The sequence below is a fragment of the Rutidosis leptorrhynchoides genome, chromosome 1, assembly GCF_046630445.1.
Source record: "Rutidosis leptorrhynchoides isolate AG116_Rl617_1_P2 chromosome 1, CSIRO_AGI_Rlap_v1, whole genome shotgun sequence".
In the NCBI taxonomy this organism is placed as follows: domain Eukaryota; kingdom Viridiplantae; phylum Streptophyta; class Magnoliopsida; order Asterales; family Asteraceae; genus Rutidosis; species Rutidosis leptorrhynchoides.
In genome coordinates, this window is record NC_092333.1 from 606184679 (window position 1) to 606204356 (window position 19678).

Consider the following 19678-nt stretch of genomic DNA (forward strand, 5'->3'; position numbering starts at 1 on the left):
GTGTACGTGAATCAAAAAGTGACGTGTGAGTATTAACTCTCATTGTTGTAGGGTTATATAATAATTTTATTAATTAATATTTATAATTATAATTTATAGTTAATACGGAGTAGTTAATAGGTAAATTTGTTAGGAAAAAAACATATATTAGCATTAAAAATATCCGAAGATTAAAATGGTTATATTTGATACACATTTTAAAATGTCTGCTTGAAAGCACGGACTACAATATTTTTGACACGTTCAAACATCGAGCTCGGCTCGACAATAGCTCGCTTTTGTTTTTTTTAAAAAGTTTTAATTTGCTTTAGCTTTGATCAAGCTCGGCTCCAAAATCTCGAGCTTGTTAAATTATATGTTCAGGTAAGCTCGGATTAAATGGTTTCCGTTGTTTTGAAGAAACTTGTAAATTTTAAAAGGGGAATTTTTGGTTAATGAATGGATCGATTGCTATTGATATACTCTGTATTAGAACTTGAATGAAATAACTCATTAGCTAGGAAACTACAACAAATATCTAACAAACAAACAACCATTACAACTAGTCAAAGGGTCCTAACAATCGCAAATCTGCTAATCTTGATTGATCTACAATACAACACATACAAATGAACCTAAGAAGCATACCACACCAAAGGAAACTCAAACTCCACCCAAAGACCCGCCACCACCCGCAATCGAACATCCGCAAAGCCCTAAAGCCGCTAAATCAGGCAGCACCCACCTACCAAAACATTCAAAAGCCGCAACAAAGAAACCGAAAAGAATCACTTAAAAGCCACTACAATTCGCACAATCTCAACTGCCAATGACTGAAAATCATTCTAAATCATCAGGAGAACACGGAGATCTGGCATCCAAACCTCAGACCACCAGAAGTCAAACTTAATGATGTGAGGATAACCGACTTTTATGACCAACATCGGAAAAATAAGAAATCGAAAACAAGGTGAACAAACAGTTTAGTGGTAAAAAACTCACCAATTAATTAACAGTTCATGATTATTAACGATTATAGATAGCTTGTAACCCTTGATTAATTTTGTATGTTCTCAACTTCACAAAATTAAGCGGAAAATGGACAAAAGTTATGAATTTTTTTTTTAATAGTAAAATTTTCATGCAACTTTATAGAAATAGATTTTCTAAACCAATTTTTACATAAATAGGGAAACCGGCAATCGAAATGCCAGTTTGCAACTTGTCATGTCATGTCATCGCAAACTGGCGTTTGGAATGCCGATTTGTCTACGTGGCAATTTATTTACTGATGGTTTTATATAGATAGTAATATAATATTTTATTTTATATATAAATGAAATTAAATATAGATATTATATTTATTTAATTTCTCGAATAATTTTAAAGTTTTGTTTTCATCCAATGTAAGCATGCACTTCTATTCAGTTTCCCAACATGACATTTATGTCTGTTCTTTTACCGAAACTACCTATTTAAATTTTCATTCAATTTTCAATATATTCTTCTTAGTTATTACGGTATATATTGATTATATGCATCTTCCTCATATAATCTTCCTAAAATCCTGCTCGTATGAAAATCTCATGTTTCTTCCTAATAGTTAAAACCATGTGTACCGTTTGAAAAATCACTAACAACCTCTCTAACCATCTTACCCGAATATATTAACTAGTTTGAGTATTTTCTTAACAAGTCGATTTTGATTCAAGACAACCAAATAGCAGCAACAATTGTAAACTAAATAACCGTAATCAGACCATGATTAAATTAATGTGACGCCCCGTACAAAATCAACGTGTATGGATCATCAACAACAGGATCTTTACACGGTTACAACACTATATGCTGTTTTAAAACAAGTTTTGCATTCATGAAAAGATAACGTTTTTACCAACGTCAAATGTTTTACAAAAGATAACGTGCTTCTATGAATAGAAAGCATTAACATAAGTACGTGACACAAAGGTCATTACAGCGCCATTATTCAAAAATAACTAAAGTTGTGAATGCAAAATAAAAGTTCCATGCTTGAGACATCTCTAAGCAATGCAGCGGAAGTCTAACACAGCGAGTCTGTAACAGCGAGTCTGTAACAGCAAGTCTATAACACCAAGACTATAACATCAAGTCTAACAGCGGAAGCAACAACGTCTAAGCACCTGAGAAATACATGCTTTAAAATGTCAACACGAATGTTGGTGAGCTATAGTTTGTTTGTAATCAGCAATGTATGTAGACCACGAGATTTCGTATTCAAAACAGTATGAAAAGTATATGCTTATCCGTGGGCACCCGGTAACTAACTTAACGTAAAATAAATATCACCCCCTAAAAGTACACTTGGCGAGTGCGTATGTTCTCGAAGTATTAAACACCCGTTAAATGCTAGCGCGACTAGCCCGAGTGGGGATGTCAAACCCTATGGATCCATATCTAATATTCGCGTTCACCGGTTCAAAAATCAATGATTAAACGTTACCGTGCTAAGGGGAATCTTTGTGCCGTTATATCACCCACACATATATAAAGTTTAAGTACTCGTGTCTAGTATGTAAAAACATAAAAAGCGCATGTATTCTCAGTCCCAAAATAGTTAAAGTAAAAAGGGAGCTATAACTCACAGTGAATGTGCGGTAAAAGTCGCTATAAAAAGTATGCAAGTAGTAAGTCGGTCCGAAAGGTCCTCAACCTAAGTCAAAGGTTACTAGGTCAGTAAATTGTCCGCAAAAGTTTAAAAGTGAATAAATTAAGTTTAAGTATCATCATCATCATCATCTTTCGTAAAAGACAAAGTAAGTTTTCAACAAGAATAGAGATCGAAACAAAGGGCTGACTTCGGACAGCTGCTACGACCTCTATACAAACTGAAATGACGCGCGGCCAGTGGCCAAGGCTCCGTTTGTGAGTCCTCTTACCGCTATCCAATTTTCAGATCCTAACTCGATGTCGTTTGACCGTGGCGACGGTTCAAGCGCGAGTAGGTCAGAATTTTCAGCACGTCGTTATAAAGGCGTAGTGATTTTCGGAAGGCTAGAAATCCTAAACCGTATATCGAATTTAGGCGAGTCTTAAACGAAAAGTCATCTACTCGAACCGAACTATCTGGAAATCAACTTTCAGAAGTCCCAGGAGTCTGATCAGACCCTGAAACACAGAAAACAAGTGCTCTGGTGGGTTTCTTGGTGCTTGATGCTTATCACGGTTCTCATCCTTGATGCGTATAAGCCTCAAGTGTACAACTCTTTGATGTTTTAGCATCACTTTGGCCAAGTTTCAACCATCAACACACCATGTCAATACTAAGGAGAAATACAACTCACTTAAGAGTTTTAGATGGATGATGAACCAAGGTTACATCATGTTCTTAGTCTCAACACAAATACAAGTTCTAAAATTTAAAGCTACAAACTTTGATTCAATCAAACAAGCAAGACCTTAAGTTACATAAATTTGATCAAACAAAGTAATGAAACCCTAAGCTAGAAAGCTTGGATCCCTTAAAAATAATTATGAGATTTCAAAGCTAGAAAGCTTGAATCTTTTATGTCCTTGAAGATCTTCAAAGCAAAAAGCTAGATCTTCAAGTTTTATGAAGATCATAAACACAAGTTTTGATCTTTTAACAAAATAAGGTGATCTTAAGCTATAAAGCTTAGATCCATCAAAGTCATGAAGATCCAAAACTATAAAGCTTGAATCTTTTATGTTCTTGAAGATCTTTAAAGCAAAAGGTTAGATCTTCAAGTTTCATGAAGATCATAAACACAAGTTTTGATCTTTTAACAAAAATAAAGAAATCATAAGCTAGAAAACTTAGATCCAACAAAGTAATGAAGATTCAAAGCTAGAAAGCTTGAATCTTTCATGTTCTTGAAGGATTCAAATCAAAGTTTGAATCTACAAGATATAACAAGATCAAAAAGCTAAAAAGCTTGATCTCATGATGATGATGATGATGTCGTGTTTAAGAAGAAAGAAGGAAGAAGAAGAAAATTTAAGAACTTACAATTTTAGTGTGAGAAAGACTAGAGAAAAAATTAGAGAGCAAGTGTGTGTAAAATGAGAATGAGATAAGTGTGAAATGGATGAATAAGGCTTGATATTTATAGTGGTGGAAGTGGTGGTGGGTGTCTCCAAAACCGTAGGCATCATGGGGGACAGGGGGGACAACTTTTGCTTTTTGCATGGTGGTGGTCTAAAGGTGGTGCTTGTTGTTGGGATCTCATGCAACATGTGTAGTAATGGTTAACAAAAATGCTAGTATGTTGGCTCATCTTAATGGGTTTTTGTCCTACATATTAATGAATCATAAATCCATTAAAGTTAGGCTAATTTAATGGTCATTAACTAGAGTAGGGTGGGTCTAAATCCATTAAGGTAAAAAGTTCATTAAGACTAACTAGTGTGCATTAGTAAATTACTATGCGTAATTAAGCAACCAATAAGCCAAGTAATTGTCATTAGAAAATAACAATTAGTTTTACGTAGTCATAATATTTCAATTACGACAAAAGTTTAACGTGTACAAAGTACGTAGCTCGTTCAAAACGACAAGTGACACTAACAGTCGTAAAAGCATTCGAGGATCAAGTTAAGTGATTACGCGCTTAACAACACGTTGTAAGATACTAACGAAAGTAATTAATCCTGAATAAAGATCCCAGAGCATAAACTAGCTCAGTACGCATATATACGCAGATTCGTGAAAGTATAGAGCACAAAAATATAAGTCGAAAAAGTCGGGTCGTTACAATTAAGATCTAAAAAAAGATAAAAAAAAAAAAAGTAAAAAAAAAAATTGCCACGTAAGCACGGACGGAGCTTGGATATGAAAAGGGGGGGGCCGAAGTCATACAAATAATCTCTCGTGAAATAAAACTTAACCCAGTGAAAAATATTCAACATAAGAGGCGATACACATAGCTTAATCGGTTATTAAATAAACTAAACTAAGATAAATAAAGAGTTAAATTTGTGTCACGTCTTTAACACCATTTGAAGTTTTTAATTGATAGAAGTAATTATAAAGATTAAATGTAACATTTTCACAATTTAAATTTTATAAATACATCAGTTGTGATTCGAAGTTTAGAGTTTGTGAACATGTTACGTTACTAAAAAAAATGAATTTAACCATATCTGTGACTTAAATAAAAGTAAAAATTTATTTATAATTGAATGACATGGTATATTAAATACAACTAGTAAAGTGGACCACGCTTCGCTGCGGTGTGAAAAAATTTTTTGTTTACGATTTTATATAATTACAATGCAATTTCGGAAAATGACTATGAAATTTCTAGGCGTACCTGTGTTTTGATCAAGTTCACTTTGTTTCGCAGGCACGGTTGTTGATCTATTCTCCAATTCGAACTCCACATCTTCATTTAAATCATAAGACGTGCTTGTTGCGTAGGTGTTTATTCGAAAAAGAGATCGAAGGTGATCAGTTTGTTCCATATTTTAGAAGGATTTTAGCAAAGTTGGACTAGATAAGGCCCATGTGAACTGGACTTGAAATAAATAAAGCCTTAAAATTTGATGTGTTAAAAATAGCAATTTATTACATGTTTTTTTTTACAGAAAATCGGGTAATGCTTTTTTTTTTTTGGTAAAGGGTATACACCCGGTAAATTATATATATCAAAAAATATTACATGAGCAACGGTTGATGCAAACAAAGCACACAACCAGCAAGCCAAAAAACTAGCCAATCAAACAAGGAAGACAAAAGCAAAAACTATATTTTCCACTTCATCTTCACCTCCAACACATGTTGTGAATTTTTGAACCTCAAAGACATTAACTTCAGTCTCACTGTGTTGTAAATGTCTTTATAAACTTGCTCCGCTTTGCGTTTTGTTCGGTTGAACAAACACCGATTTCGTTCTTGCCATATGTAGTAGATGGTAGCGGCAAATAATAGTTTAGAGACTACGACTCTAGCCACCCGCGTATGAGAAATCGGACTGATCTTATGTATAACCTCTTTCCAGTTATCCCCTAGAGATCGTAAGGGCATCAAACCTTGAACCTGATTCCACACTTGCTTAGAATACGTACATTCAAAGAATAAATGATTGTGGGAGTCTTGTTGGTTACCACACAACGAGCATGACAAATTAACATTCTGATTAGCGCATATATCCCATACTCTAATCTTATCTTGAGTTTTCAGCTTTTCACCCACCATTAACCAAACAATAAAAGCATGACGCGGTATGCATTGTGAGAACCACACTACCGAATGCCATATTACTTTTGTTGCACGTGGTCTGAATGTTTCCCATGCTTCCTTAGTCGAGAAATCAACCAAATTTCCATCAGATTGTCGCCAACACATAACATCAGACTTTGATAAATCAGGAGGCCTAACATTCATGAGCATTGGAAATTTATCGATCCATGGATCCGGCCATTGCCATCCAGCATTAAAGATCAAATCTGCCACCTTTGTGTCGTCCGAATAGCCAGCGCTAGTAACGTATCTATGAGTAATATGCTCACTAAGTGGCCCATAATCAGTCCATGTATCATGCCACGCTGAAGTTACATTTCCATCACCAACTTTATGGATGATAAACGGCCTTACTATACTTCTCATTTGCAGCATCTTACGCCACCCATAACTTGCTGAACTAGAAGCGTCTACCTTCCAAAAATTATGTTTATTAAGTCTATAAGTATGGATCCATTTTACCCACATAGATTGTTTATGATTTAATAAACACCATATATGATAAGACATTAAAGCCAAGTTCCATGCTTTTAGACTTTTGATTCCAAGACCACCCTCTTCTTTAGGAAGACAAACATTCTTCCAACTAACCTTAGCCTTTCCTCTCTTCAAATCTCCTTTGCACCAAAGAAATCCACGTACTGATTTCTCAATATCATGGATAATAGCATCAGGAAGTACAAAAACAGATGACCAGTAAACCTGCATAGGGGATAGAACCGAGTTTATCAGCTGAAGTCTACCCGCATATGACAAAAACTTGTTTTTCCAATCTTGAATTTTAATTTTAATCCGGTCAACCAAGCTTTTACAATCTTTGTAGTAGAGACGGGACGAGATCAAAGGCACACCCAAGTAACGTACCGGTAACACTCCTTCCTCAAACGACATTAAGGATAGAATCACATTCTTTAAGCTTATAGAGACATTGGAGAAAAAAGCCGTACTTTTTGGAAGGCTAGGCGTCAAGCCCGAGCATGCTTTAAATTCGGCCAAAGCATCAGATAAAGGCTTAACAGATCCAACACTCGCATGGGCAAAAAGAAAGAGATCATCTGCAAAGCAAATGTTCACAATTTCTTGCGCCTCACATTTGGGATGGTATTTAAAATCATCAGAATGTAGAACATTTCTTTTGATCATTAATGTTAAACATTCCATGACCAAGGTGAATAAGTATGGGGACAGAGGGTCCCCTTGCCTCAAGCCTCTTTTTCCCTTAAAATAGCCATGGAGCTCCCCATTTATATTAATAGAGAAAGAGGTTGTGGAAACACATTTCATTATCCATTTAATCATGGTACGATGGAAACCAAAGTATAATAAAATGTTTTCCAAAAACTTCCAATCAACGGTGTCATACGCCTTTTGAATGTCAACTTTAAAAGCGCATCGAGGGGTACCTCTATCCAAGTGGTAGTTCTTCATAATCTCTTGAGTAACCAAGATGTTATCTGAAATACGTCTCCCGGGAATGAAGGCTGACTGGTTATCACTGACAATACTATCCAGACTTCCTTTAATTCTAGCTGTAATTATTTTGCTAATACATTTGTATATGACATTGCAGCAGGATATGGGCCGATAGTCGTTAACTTTGCAAGGTGTTTCAACCTTCGGAATTAGAGCAAGGATGGTATGGTTGATCTCAGTCAACAACTGACTGTTATTGAAAAAATCAATCACAGCCTTACATACATCCGGACCAACAATCTCCCACGCTTTCTTAAAGAAAACCGAAGTGTACCCATCCGGTCCCGGAGCTTTGTCTTCCCCAATTTCGAAAATAGCAGCTTTGACTTCATTATCAGTAACCGGACATATCATGTCTAAAGCTTGGATCGGAGATAATTTCTTCAAAAATAGATTATTGGGGTCGGAAATCCTCTCACATGGATGTGAAGATCCTAAGAATTCCATATAATGGTTAACAAAGATATCTGAGACCATTGGCCCTTCAATAACCGAACCCTGAGAATCCATAATGGCATTAATTCTACTTTTATTCGCCTTGCCTTTAATGATTTTATGGAAGTACTTCGTGTTACAATCTCCCGCTTTTAACCATTCCACCTTAGATTTCTGCTTTAAGAATCGCTCTTCGTCCCATATGGCATCGTTAAATTCTTTGAGCTTAACAGCCTCTGCTTCGCGAAGATATTCCGAAGTAGGATTTTTATCAAGGTCCAACTGAAGTTGGTCTAGCTCAGATCTCAATTTACAAACATTAGCATGAAGGTTGCCTTTGTTCCACATGATTTTACGAATAGGCTTTTTTAAATCTCTGAGTCGCTTCACCACCCTATACATAGTGTGCCCTTCAATTTGTTTTTTCCAGCCATCCGAAACACAGTCAATAAACCCCTCCTTATCCGCAATGTAGTTGCTGAAACGAAACATTTGTGGCTTTGCAGGCGCTGAATGCGGAATTTTGAGCACCGATGGGCTATGGTCTGATATTCTGTACGGTTGAAAGATTGCATATGCATTAATATATTTAGAAAGAAAAACATCATTAACCAATACCCGGTCAATTTTCCTCAGAATACCATCATTCGTCTTTGGTTTTTGATTCCATGTGAATTGTAATCCCATGCTATTTATGTCAACCATTTGACTGTTATCAAGGCATTCTTTAAAGTCACGCATTGCTACGGTCATATTAGACCCACCTGTAGTTGACTCATCCAAATTCAAAGCAACATTAAAGTCCCCAAGGATCACCCATGGATTACCGCCCACAAAGCCATGATGCATTTCAATATCATTCCACAAAAATCTTCTTTGTATGTAGCTGTTAGAAGCATATACAAAAGACGTAAAGAACTGGCTACCATCGCTATTAACACGAATCTGACAATGTATCACCTGGTTTGTGATTGCTAACACCATCACGTGAACAAGCAACGGGTTCCACCCCAATATAATACGGGTACCTGACACACATAAACTACTATTGGACGTCCAGTCCCAAGCAGGAAACACATTATTACATATAGAGCTCAAATTAGATAACGAAACATGAGACTCTAACACCGCACAAACACATAAATTGTTACTAGTAATAACCTCACGAACCTCTTTTTGTTTAGGGATGACGTTCAAACCCCTAATGTTCCATGAAGCTATACTAATCATGGGAACCGTTTTTAACGGGAGTGCTTGCCCCCTCAGTCATGTTAATCGAGTCGACCTCAATATCACTATCCTCGTCAATAAGCTGACCATTATGAGTTTTCAACCCATCACCATCATCTTCATCATTTAAATCATTCAAGGCAGTAAATGGGTTCTCATCAGTTGTTGTGTTCTTTAATCCACTTGTTCCTGCCACTTTATTAGCCACACCTTCACCATTGGTATTATTCATTTTACGTCGGTATACAAACTTTGCTTTTGGTTTGACAACCAAAAAACCATCTCCTGTTTTCTGCTTTCCACCCACAGTGCTCTTGGATTGTTTAGTCACCTTCTGATATCCTCCATCGACAGTCTTATTCGCTTCAGGGACCGGGATACTTTTTGGACATTGTGCATCACGATGACCAAAAATTTTACAGTTATCACACCGCGGTGGTTTCCATTCGTATTCCACTTTCACTATGCTAATAGTTTTGGTGTCTCCCTTAGGATTAGGGATCGCTATCTTTAAGCTTTCTTTTGGATCAGACTCAGCTGTAACTTCAAGCATGGCACGTGCATAATTAGGTCTACCCCAAGCATCCTGACACATAGAACTTGTATACGAATCTAACATTATTGGAATACCGACCTTAGAAGCAATAGAACTTAATCCATCTTCCGTAAATCCTGCGAGAGGTATGTCATGTAGCTTCACCCACACTGGAACACGCTTAAGATCCTCTTTCATTAGAGTAATTTCAGGCGACCATTTATTTAGAATTATTGGAATTGTTCGAATAATCCATGGTCCGTTTTCAAGAACTCCATTCATACCCGTTTCCGTTGTGAATTTAAAGAAGAAGAATCCTTTCGCATTCATCATAACCTTTTCGATCCCATACTTCTTCCAAACGTTCATTACATAATTATGGACCACCGGGTATGCCACTCGTTTTCCCAGAAAATAGCCATAGATAGTATGACGATATCTTTCTTGCGTTTCCAAAACAGACGACAGTGGAATTTCCACGTCTATATCGTCCTCTAGAGACTTCTGTGTTTCCATAAACCTGAAATTTACTTTCTTTTGAGGCTGCAACGTGTTTAAGGCATTCAGGTATGGAGACACATTATGTGTGGCCTCTTTCCCATCATCCTTAGGGCTAGTTATTGTGTTTTCATTCAGTTTAATTTGGCCAACCAAGCTAGACCTACAATCATTATTTTTCGCAAGGGATGGAACCAATTCTGGAAACTCATAGTCCTCCAATGGTGGTGTAATATTAGTGTTTGGAATTGGAACTTCACTAACACTAACCTGGTCTACATCTCTATCATCATGTTCATCCAGCGTAACCGGTAAGCCAGTTAGAGGATCAAGCTTTTGGCGTTGCCCAGACTTCAATTCTTTGTTTACTGATCTGTTCGAATCATCACTATCGCTAATCTCTTCATCTCCTCCAATAGCCCTGCTGCGTAAAACTCTAGTTGCAGTTTGGGTCTGTTTTTTCTTTTTTCCTCCGGAATTTTTGCCCATGATACTTCACGAGTGCAATTCAGAAGCCAAATAGATGGATAAAGCAATTGAAACGGTTTTAAAAGGGGGTGCAACACGAGGACTTCCCAGGGGGTCACCCATCCTAGTACTACTCTCGCCCAAGCACGCTTAACTGCGGAGTTCTGATGGGATCCGGTGCGTTAGTGCTGGTATGATCGCACTCAATCGGGTAATGCTTTGTAGTGTTGTAAAACAATACTACACTTACTTTTTGCGATCAACATCTAATTGATCTAAAGCTTGTATCTAATCTTGATTCCTGGGACGTACTCCATCGTAAGAACCTACATTTAGATTAACTTTATAAGCTACAAGACATAAAGTTCTATAACCGGAAGTAAAATATAGATGATAAAATTTAACCTGTGGAGTGGTGTATTTTAAAGTTACTTGCAAACAACTCCGCATTTGCAGCTTCTTTTGTATAATCAATTTCCTGGAGATAAACATATTAGGATTCACTAATAAAGCTTATAAATCACTATTATTAGAGAAAAAACACCAACGTATCAAACCTCATACATTAACCCAACTACATGAATATTCAAAAATTCATGAAAATCATGAACATAACACAAATGGAAAAACTGTACAGCATACACATTTTACCTGATACAAAACATTAGCACACTTATCATAGATAGCAACCCAATCCCTTTTTGCACCATCAGACTTTCGGTCAAGTTTCTGAAGATTTTCTGCTATTACCTGAAAAAGATTAAACAAAATGATGATATAATAAATCAAATGCAACATCATTAATTCATTTTCATTAATAAGATTAACTAATAATCAACTAACCCTCAGATTTTTGAGATCAATATCGAAAAGATCCTTGAGACCCGGTTATCTATTGATTGTTACAAACACTTTGACAGACTAATCAACGCCACATCAGCAATAAGTTTATCGTTAACCATAACATAAAAATGAAATTTTGATTACCAATACTGGCAGCAGCTATTGGCTCGAACATTAGCCACGATTTAACCAACCAAAATACTCTCGATGAAGACAATCACATGCACATGATGATTAAAAGGATAGAAACAATAGCAAATGAAACCTGGAACAAATAGCCCTTTGAAAAAAAGGAACAGCCTATTACAAATAGCCCTTTGAAAAAAAGGAACAACCTTAACTTAAAAATGTATATTAAAGGATGTAACCTGCTTTTTATCTAGCCATATTCCAGATCCTCCAATCTCAGTATTTGCATGTTTTGCCTACTAAGTCATTAGTTAACAAAAATCATAAACATATAGATACATAATGGTTATAAGTAAATTAACCTTTATTTTAAAAAAGAAACTTACATTTACCTTATTCCTGCTACTATGGATAAGCTTATATGAGAACCTGTGACTTTAGTTTAGATTTTAAAGCCTATTTTCTTAGAACAAAAAAGGCTCAGGTCTGGAGGTTAAGGACAAAAGAAAATCCGAAGTTCATCATGGCTCCAAACACACGCAGTTGCACAGATTATATGCCTTCCGGGTGTTGCCTTGCGAAGATACGGGTCGGATCGTCGATATCCCCTAATCATTTACTCAAATAATATCAACGTTCATCGGAACCTTTGTTTAGAATACACTACAACCATCAACAGAAGAAACATGTTAATATTCTCTTGAGCAGTAATAAAGATTTTTTTAGAGATACCGCCGACCAAAAAAAATCTCGTGTATCAGAAATCTGATTGTATCACCGCCGCCTCCCACAAACATTGCCGGCCTATACAAAGAACATAATGTCATAAGTTTAAAAATCTGATTGTAGTTACTATTTTTCCATACTTAGGATGTCAAATTCACGTATCAGTTCTTATTCGAATTGAGTCGTGTACTCAGCTAATATATTAAAGTATAATGGACTGAACTTGAGAGCATAAGGTAGCTACATAGCGAAATTATACTGTCCTAGACTCCTAGTCCCCCAAAAAGGGTAATTCAACTACTAATCTTTCTAAAAATACAGTAGTATCTTCCTCATGTATTAAAATATTGGGACCATGGTATTTTAACCACTTTTGTATAGTATTAGTGTTAGCACACCTATTTGGTTTCAAGCAACTATTAGAATCGATGGCATGCCATCATCTCATTATACAGCCATTATTAAACCTAGACTACCCAATTTTGACCTAGAAAAAAAAAACTAAAAGTCATAAGTAGATTAATAACCTTAACTCATATGTTTGTATTTTGCTACTCATCATTTGATTTTAAATCAAAGAGTTAAACTTCCAAAAATTCATTTCTAAATAAAAACCTAGCAAACAAATGTAAGCACAAATTAAACAGCCTTTAAAACATGCAATCGAGAATAAGCAGGAGGAATACCATCGACCATTGAAACGAAGAAGATAGGGGCAACGACGACCATAGCAACTACGGCAACGATGGTGAAGATTTGACTCCAACCACCTGAAAATCCTAATGAGTAATGAAAGTCTACATTGGATTTTCACGAATACAGGCGGAAAAGGCATCGACCGCCGCCAAAATGGCCATAGAAGCTACGGTGGTGACGATGACGGTAACTCACTAAGACACGAACAATAGGAGAAGAGAATTTTACAGTCGATTCTACCCCAAATTAAGAAACACGAATGGCGATAATCGGTGACGGAATCATAATCGCCGAACACCAACTTAAGAGTGTGTAAGTAATCGATTCAATCCCGAAATAAGCAACAGGATTGGCGAAAGTCAGTAACGAAATCGAAATCGGCGTCGGCGAAACAGAGGAAGATAGGGCTAAAAAATCTCCAGAACAATCGAGACTATGGGTTGAAGGACTGAGTTAGGAAACGCTAAAAAAAAAAAAAAAAACAGTAATGTAGCGCGTTAATAGTGGTTTTGGGGGTAGATGACAAATGAGAGAGTGACACCATTTACCACAATTTATATATACTAGTTTTGTGGTCCGCGCTTCGCAGCGGATTTGCACTATGCTTACACAGGTCTCGGTTTCATACCGATCAAAACTTAAAAAATTGTCACCTGGTCAAGTGAAATTGGTACAGCTTTAGCCCTCCGTCTCAATTCTCCTTTCCTCAATCTAACCTCCAATTCACATTCACATAATGTAAACTAATACTATATAGGTGCAGTTATCATATACGACTCACCCGTGATAATAAGTTTGATATTGTTCCTTCACTATGAATAATTTCACTACTCTTTCATTGTATCTTAGACATCACTAATTCATGCCCGAACCCAGCGTGAATGATCAGGTCATTTAAAAAGGGAACAAAACCGATGTTGAAGGCTTCTATATCAGCATATGGGCATACTTTATGCTATTTGAATATGAAATGTGAAAATTTTGCTGCACATTGTAACCATTATAAAAGATCGGAAACATGATGTTGTAACAAAGTAAAACATTTTGCCAACCACAAAAGCTATTCTACCTGTTAAGTCAAGATTACACTTACAGACTTTATACTTTGATAATGCGGCTTTGAATTTCTTGATCTGCAGACAAAGAAATTAAGATTCAACCCATTAAACCAACAACTTCTACAAACTCGGTGCCTGTATATTCACATGTACTAAGTAAATAATTCAGGTAACGAAATAAAAGGGGTTAATAAAAATGGATAATTTAAGTCGAATCAAAACACTCAAATAACTTCATCCATTTTGCTCATTATATCCACTAAGAACTAACACACCGTAACCAACTACCAACTTGTCATTAAAACAATAATCTAAACTTTTTGCCGAGTCATTTTTTAGTGTTTAACATGTTCTTTTTTCCATCTGTTTTTCTTTCATCATCACTTGTATATATACATATATATTGGTACTATATATGACTATTAAAACAAAAAATTAAATTTAATCAACTTATAGTTGCAATGGAGAAGTTAAAGTTGTAAACCTATAGAATCTGAAGGGAAGGACATGCGTATGCAAAGAATGACAATTGCGTTTGAGTTTCTCATAAGACTCTACAGAACATTATATAGCCTAGAGTTTTATGATACCCTTTTTAGTATAGAAAAGTAGGTACTAAAAATAAATAATTTACTTTAATCATCATATCATAAGTACATACGGAATTAAACTTGAACACTGACCTTCTCACATAGTATGTGCCACAAACCTTTAAACTTTCTGCACAACCTACAAAAAAGGAAAACAAAGCACCAGTATTACTTAACAATACTACCAACATCCGCAACTCACGATAACCAAAGTACAATAGAAGCGCAAACTTAGGTGGACAATCTAAGTTATACTCCACTGGGAACACGACGTCTATACAAATAGAATCGTCAATTTTAATTCACAAAATTTAACTCACTGATTTGGTAGATACTCTAGTGCACCTTATGATTCAATTACAATCATATAACATACTCCAAGTAACTACTTCAAAATCAACAATATGTACATAATTAACAAAATTAGAGCTAAGCGTACATTTTAGTTCACCATTAAAAAAAAGAATACATACAAATAAATACACACATCTAACTCATTAACATAATACGTATGTTATTCAGTGTATCAAACCATATAAAACAACATGCTGACTTTTAACTACCACAACCCTATGATCTATTTTTTAAATTTTTTGGTGAGATGTCAAATCAAACAAAGTAAGAATCATAAATCAAAAAACTTGAAAGATTTGTGATTTAGTTGAAAAGCCTTCAAACGACACTCCTCAAATCTTTGTCCATTCACTATATACAATCAGAAGGAAAATTTTATTCATCATTCAAGAAAGATTTGATAACAGCCTTAAAAAAACATGTTTGATGAAAGGCATGACTTACAAACTCAGCAATAATGGACCCGAGAAAAAGAACCAACAACAGGTATCTGTGTTCACAAATCAAAATAACGACAACGAAAAAACAAACAGAGAACAATTTGATAACAACCTAAAAAACATGTTTGATGAAAGGCATGACTTACAAAATTATCATAAAAAGTAAAAACAATTAATACTATATACTATAAGCACCTCTCAAATTATTGCCTTTCAACATAAAAAACTCCATAAGTATAATCGATTGCAAGTAACAGGTAATAACTATTAACCAACTAAAAATTAAAACCTTGATAACCAAACAATTAAACCACTCAGAATCGGTTGTTTCTGCTTACCCTAAGTAAAACGAATTAATACTATATACTATAAGCACCTCTCAAATTAATAGCTTTCAACATAAAAAACTCCATAAGTATAATCGATTGCAAGTAACAGGTAATAACTATTAACCAACTAAATATTAAACCCTTGATAACCAAACAATTAAACCACTCAGAATCGTTTGTTTCTACTTTCCTTTTGCGAAAAACGAATCCTATCGGTTTCAGAGAATTTTTTTCGGACGGCGGTGTGTAGGGGGTTTTTACCTGGTAATGCTGACCTGGTGGACTTGTGTATACTGTGCAAAACAGTGTAATAAACCAAGGACAAATAGAAAGACAGAGATGTTAGCTTTATCACACTTGCTTCTTAATATGTAATCACCACCTGAAAACTATATATAATATGATAAACATATAAGTTATCTAGCCCAGCAACCTATAAATAACTTAGGCAGCAATTGCCACCCAAACTCAAATTTTCAGCTTTAACACTCTCATTTATTTCAGTTATTTGACTTACTTATACTCTGAGTTAAGTCCTGAAATTAATTTCTAGTTAAACTCGACTCGATAAGCTTTCCAACGATATAAGATAGGCCTTAATCAGAGTTATGGTTGATTCACTACGATCTTTTTAAGATAGGGGTTCAATTCGACTCAAAACTGAAATGTTGTTGCTGCAGTGCAGCTGCTATTTTTTCTGCTGCAATCTGCTGTATACAGCAGCAAAACAGCCCCCAAAATGCTTTTAAACATACCACAAAACATGCTCAATTATTCTTAATACTTTTGGTACAAATTACAAGCTTTCTATCATTTTTGATATCATTTTAAACCACTTTCAACATCAAAAAATCATCTTATGTTCACTACAAACATTTGAAGTAATTTTAACCCATTAAACTTAACATCCAACAACATGCATTTCATATAACCAACATGATGAGAGTTGTACCTTAATCGTTAAGGTTTTGTAAGGATGGACCAAAACTAATTCCAAACGAAGACCGTAGTCGAAAATATTAAACAACTTATGAGGCTAGTCGAAATTCAACACGAACACCCTAAAATCGAGCTCCAATTCCACCAAAAAAAAAAAAAAAAAAAAAAAAAAAAAAAAAAAAAAACAATAAGAACAAACATACCTGTAAATTTAAGCTCCACTTCTGCTCTCAACACCTATAGTACAAAAATAAAGACACACACTAAAGTAAATAAATTAGACACAAATTTCAGTTAACTTAAGTTTCAAAATTGCTTTATGCATATAATGTAAGTTCATTATGCACACTACAGAAAAATAAACTTAAAAAGCAAACTTATAAAGAACTATTAAAATACCGTAGACAAAAGAGCTGTTAAAAAGCAATTTAACCGTACAGCTCCTTCCTGCAAGCAACAAAAATAAACAAATCTATTTGCAATGACAGTTGGTCTAAAACAGCCCTAAAGAGCAGTGCCACTATCTGCAAACAACATTTGGTAGTATGCCATCCAAACAAATTCTGAAGGGAAGTCTAAATATGTGAAGTGCCTATCCTTTGTGAATATTCTATTGAAAGTCAACCATTTGGTTAAATCTTTTTTTTTTCTATCTGTATGACAAATAAGTTAGCTATTTCATATGACCTATTATTGACAACTTGTAAACTTGTAGTGAGATCTAACAAACCCTAGATTTTCAGAATCCTACAGGAAAAAAAAAACAAACCTTATTTGTTACTAACAAATTTTAAGGATAATATGCTCTAAATCTGAAATTAACAAATGAAATCAATTATAAATAACATACAACCTACACAAATTAAAGTACTTACGAAATGAATTTTGCTTACCCATGATGATTATCAGTCACCATCGATGATGATGACGGGAATCTGAGTTGCCACCACCACGGATGTCGGGCGCCAGGACGGAGGTCGGTCATCGGGTCATAGCGGGCAGGATTGAAAAATATTAAACCATGTATTCCAAATTATAAATATCCAAAACTATTAGCCTGCAAGAATCTATATCAACTACCATATGCAAACCATGAGTGGTAAACCATGTATTCCAAATTACTATGGATTCTATTCCCTTTTTTTCTAGCTCGATGTATATTCTGCAACTTTTTTCCTGTATCTGTACGTATAATTTGTAGGCTAAATAGATTTGTAAGTTAAAATTTGGAATTAATTTATAGTAGTTTGCTTACTCGTTGATCATTTGGTGAAATTCTTCGATGTTCAGGTTCACATAACAGTATGTTGCATTCGTTCCATTTAGCTCCGCTTTTCCTGAACGTTTACCGTTAATATTAATATGAATATAAACCAAATAACGGGAGATGATATTTTCACCACCCATTTTACTTGTTCTATCATAATTGACTAAACTGCCCTTAATGAAAAGCTTACACAAATTGTTTAAAACTTTTTGTTATAATTTATTGAGGGATATTTAAAGAAAAAAGCTTTAAATTGTGGTGGAACAAGTAAAATGAATGTTGGAAATATCATCTCCCATAAATCAACTCACCTGTAAGCTTTTGCAATGAGCAGCACGGAACTTGAATCAATCTTTTAGCATATAATATAGGGGGCTAGAAATCCACAAACAACATTCTGGAACTTCCAAACCAAAGAAATGCAACAGGAAATTCAATGTTACGCTTCAATAGAATGAATTCGGTAGTATTCCACCCTATGGTAGTACAACATAAATATATAAATTTAGTAGCATAAACAAAATGCATACCAGAGTATAATACAGGCATATAAGATCAAATAAAGCATGAGGTGCAGTCCTAAATGATAACAAATAGGCACTAACACCAATACATTATCTCATCTGAATGCATAGCAGTTCAGTAGCAAATATTTATCAATGACCACCGAATAGAATCACAAACAGAATATGTGTAATCACATTGAGCACTACCATTTGTTTGAACACTATGAACATCATCAATACTATCACCAACAACTGTTGTCATAACATTTGGTAAGTCGCATAATCGATCATCACAACGAATAACACGTACCTGTGTTAACAAATCGAAAATAACGACAACGAAATACAAACAAACAACAACTAAAAGAACATATGAACAATTGTATTAATCACTCACCAAATCAACACTGAATTACCCAGTTAAAACCCTGATGTAAAACCTAAAATTAAAATCAATTAAAGTCAGACCAAATCTCACGTTTTCTGTTACCAAACCATGAACCGTATAAAACTATAACTATGGTTAAACCAAACGACAAACAGATTCGAACGCAAAATTGTAAGAACCATAAACAATATAATCAAATAAACAATTTATGAAGATGAATTTGTTCAAAGTCCAAAATTATACCTGTGGTAGTGGTTAAGACGGTGGCAGTTACGACGGTGAATGGTCAACCACCATAGCTGTGGCTGTGGTGTTTACGACGGTTCTTTATAACCGCTGCTGTGCTTAAAAAAAATACAACATGGGTAACTCCATTAAAGCTTACAAAGTATGTTAGGTAGATTGAAGTTGAAGCAGTCACTTACTGTGACAACCCGAAAATTTTCGACCAAATTTAAACTTAATCTTTATATGATTTCAACAAGATAAGCAAAGTCTGTAATATTGATTCTCAAACTTTTTGAACTAATGTTATATATTCAGTTAACCTTTGA

General features: G+C 35.0%; 1 long non-coding RNA gene and 1 other non-coding gene across 14 annotated transcripts; both read right to left on the reverse strand.

The window, feature by feature from the left end:
* Positions 1-1810: 1810 nt before the first annotated feature.
* Positions 1811-18283, reverse strand: LOC139884538 (uncharacterized). 13 transcript variants are annotated; one of them, XR_011771903.1, is made up of 13 exons: positions 18219-18283; positions 17857-18145; positions 17363-17410; positions 17167-17200; positions 14995-15040; positions 12218-14386; positions 12071-12127; positions 11703-11982; positions 11511-11609; positions 11265-11337; positions 11110-11185; positions 5292-5490; positions 1811-2141 (listed from the first exon to the last, which is right to left on the reverse strand). It is a non-coding gene; the product is annotated as an uncharacterized lncRNA (long non-coding RNA). The 13 variants fall into 13 exon arrangements; XR_011771910.1 differs by lacking the exon at positions 18219-18283 and having other exon boundaries at positions 12218-12635; positions 14347-14386; positions 17857-18192; XR_011771905.1 differs by lacking the exon at positions 18219-18283 and having other exon boundaries at positions 12218-14237; positions 14347-14386; positions 17857-18192.
* LOC139886675 (5S ribosomal RNA) lies at positions 10946-11064 on the reverse strand. The gene has a single exon (XR_011772550.1). It is a non-coding gene; the product is annotated as a 5S ribosomal RNA (ribosomal RNA).
* Positions 18284-19678: the final 1395 nt, after the last annotated feature.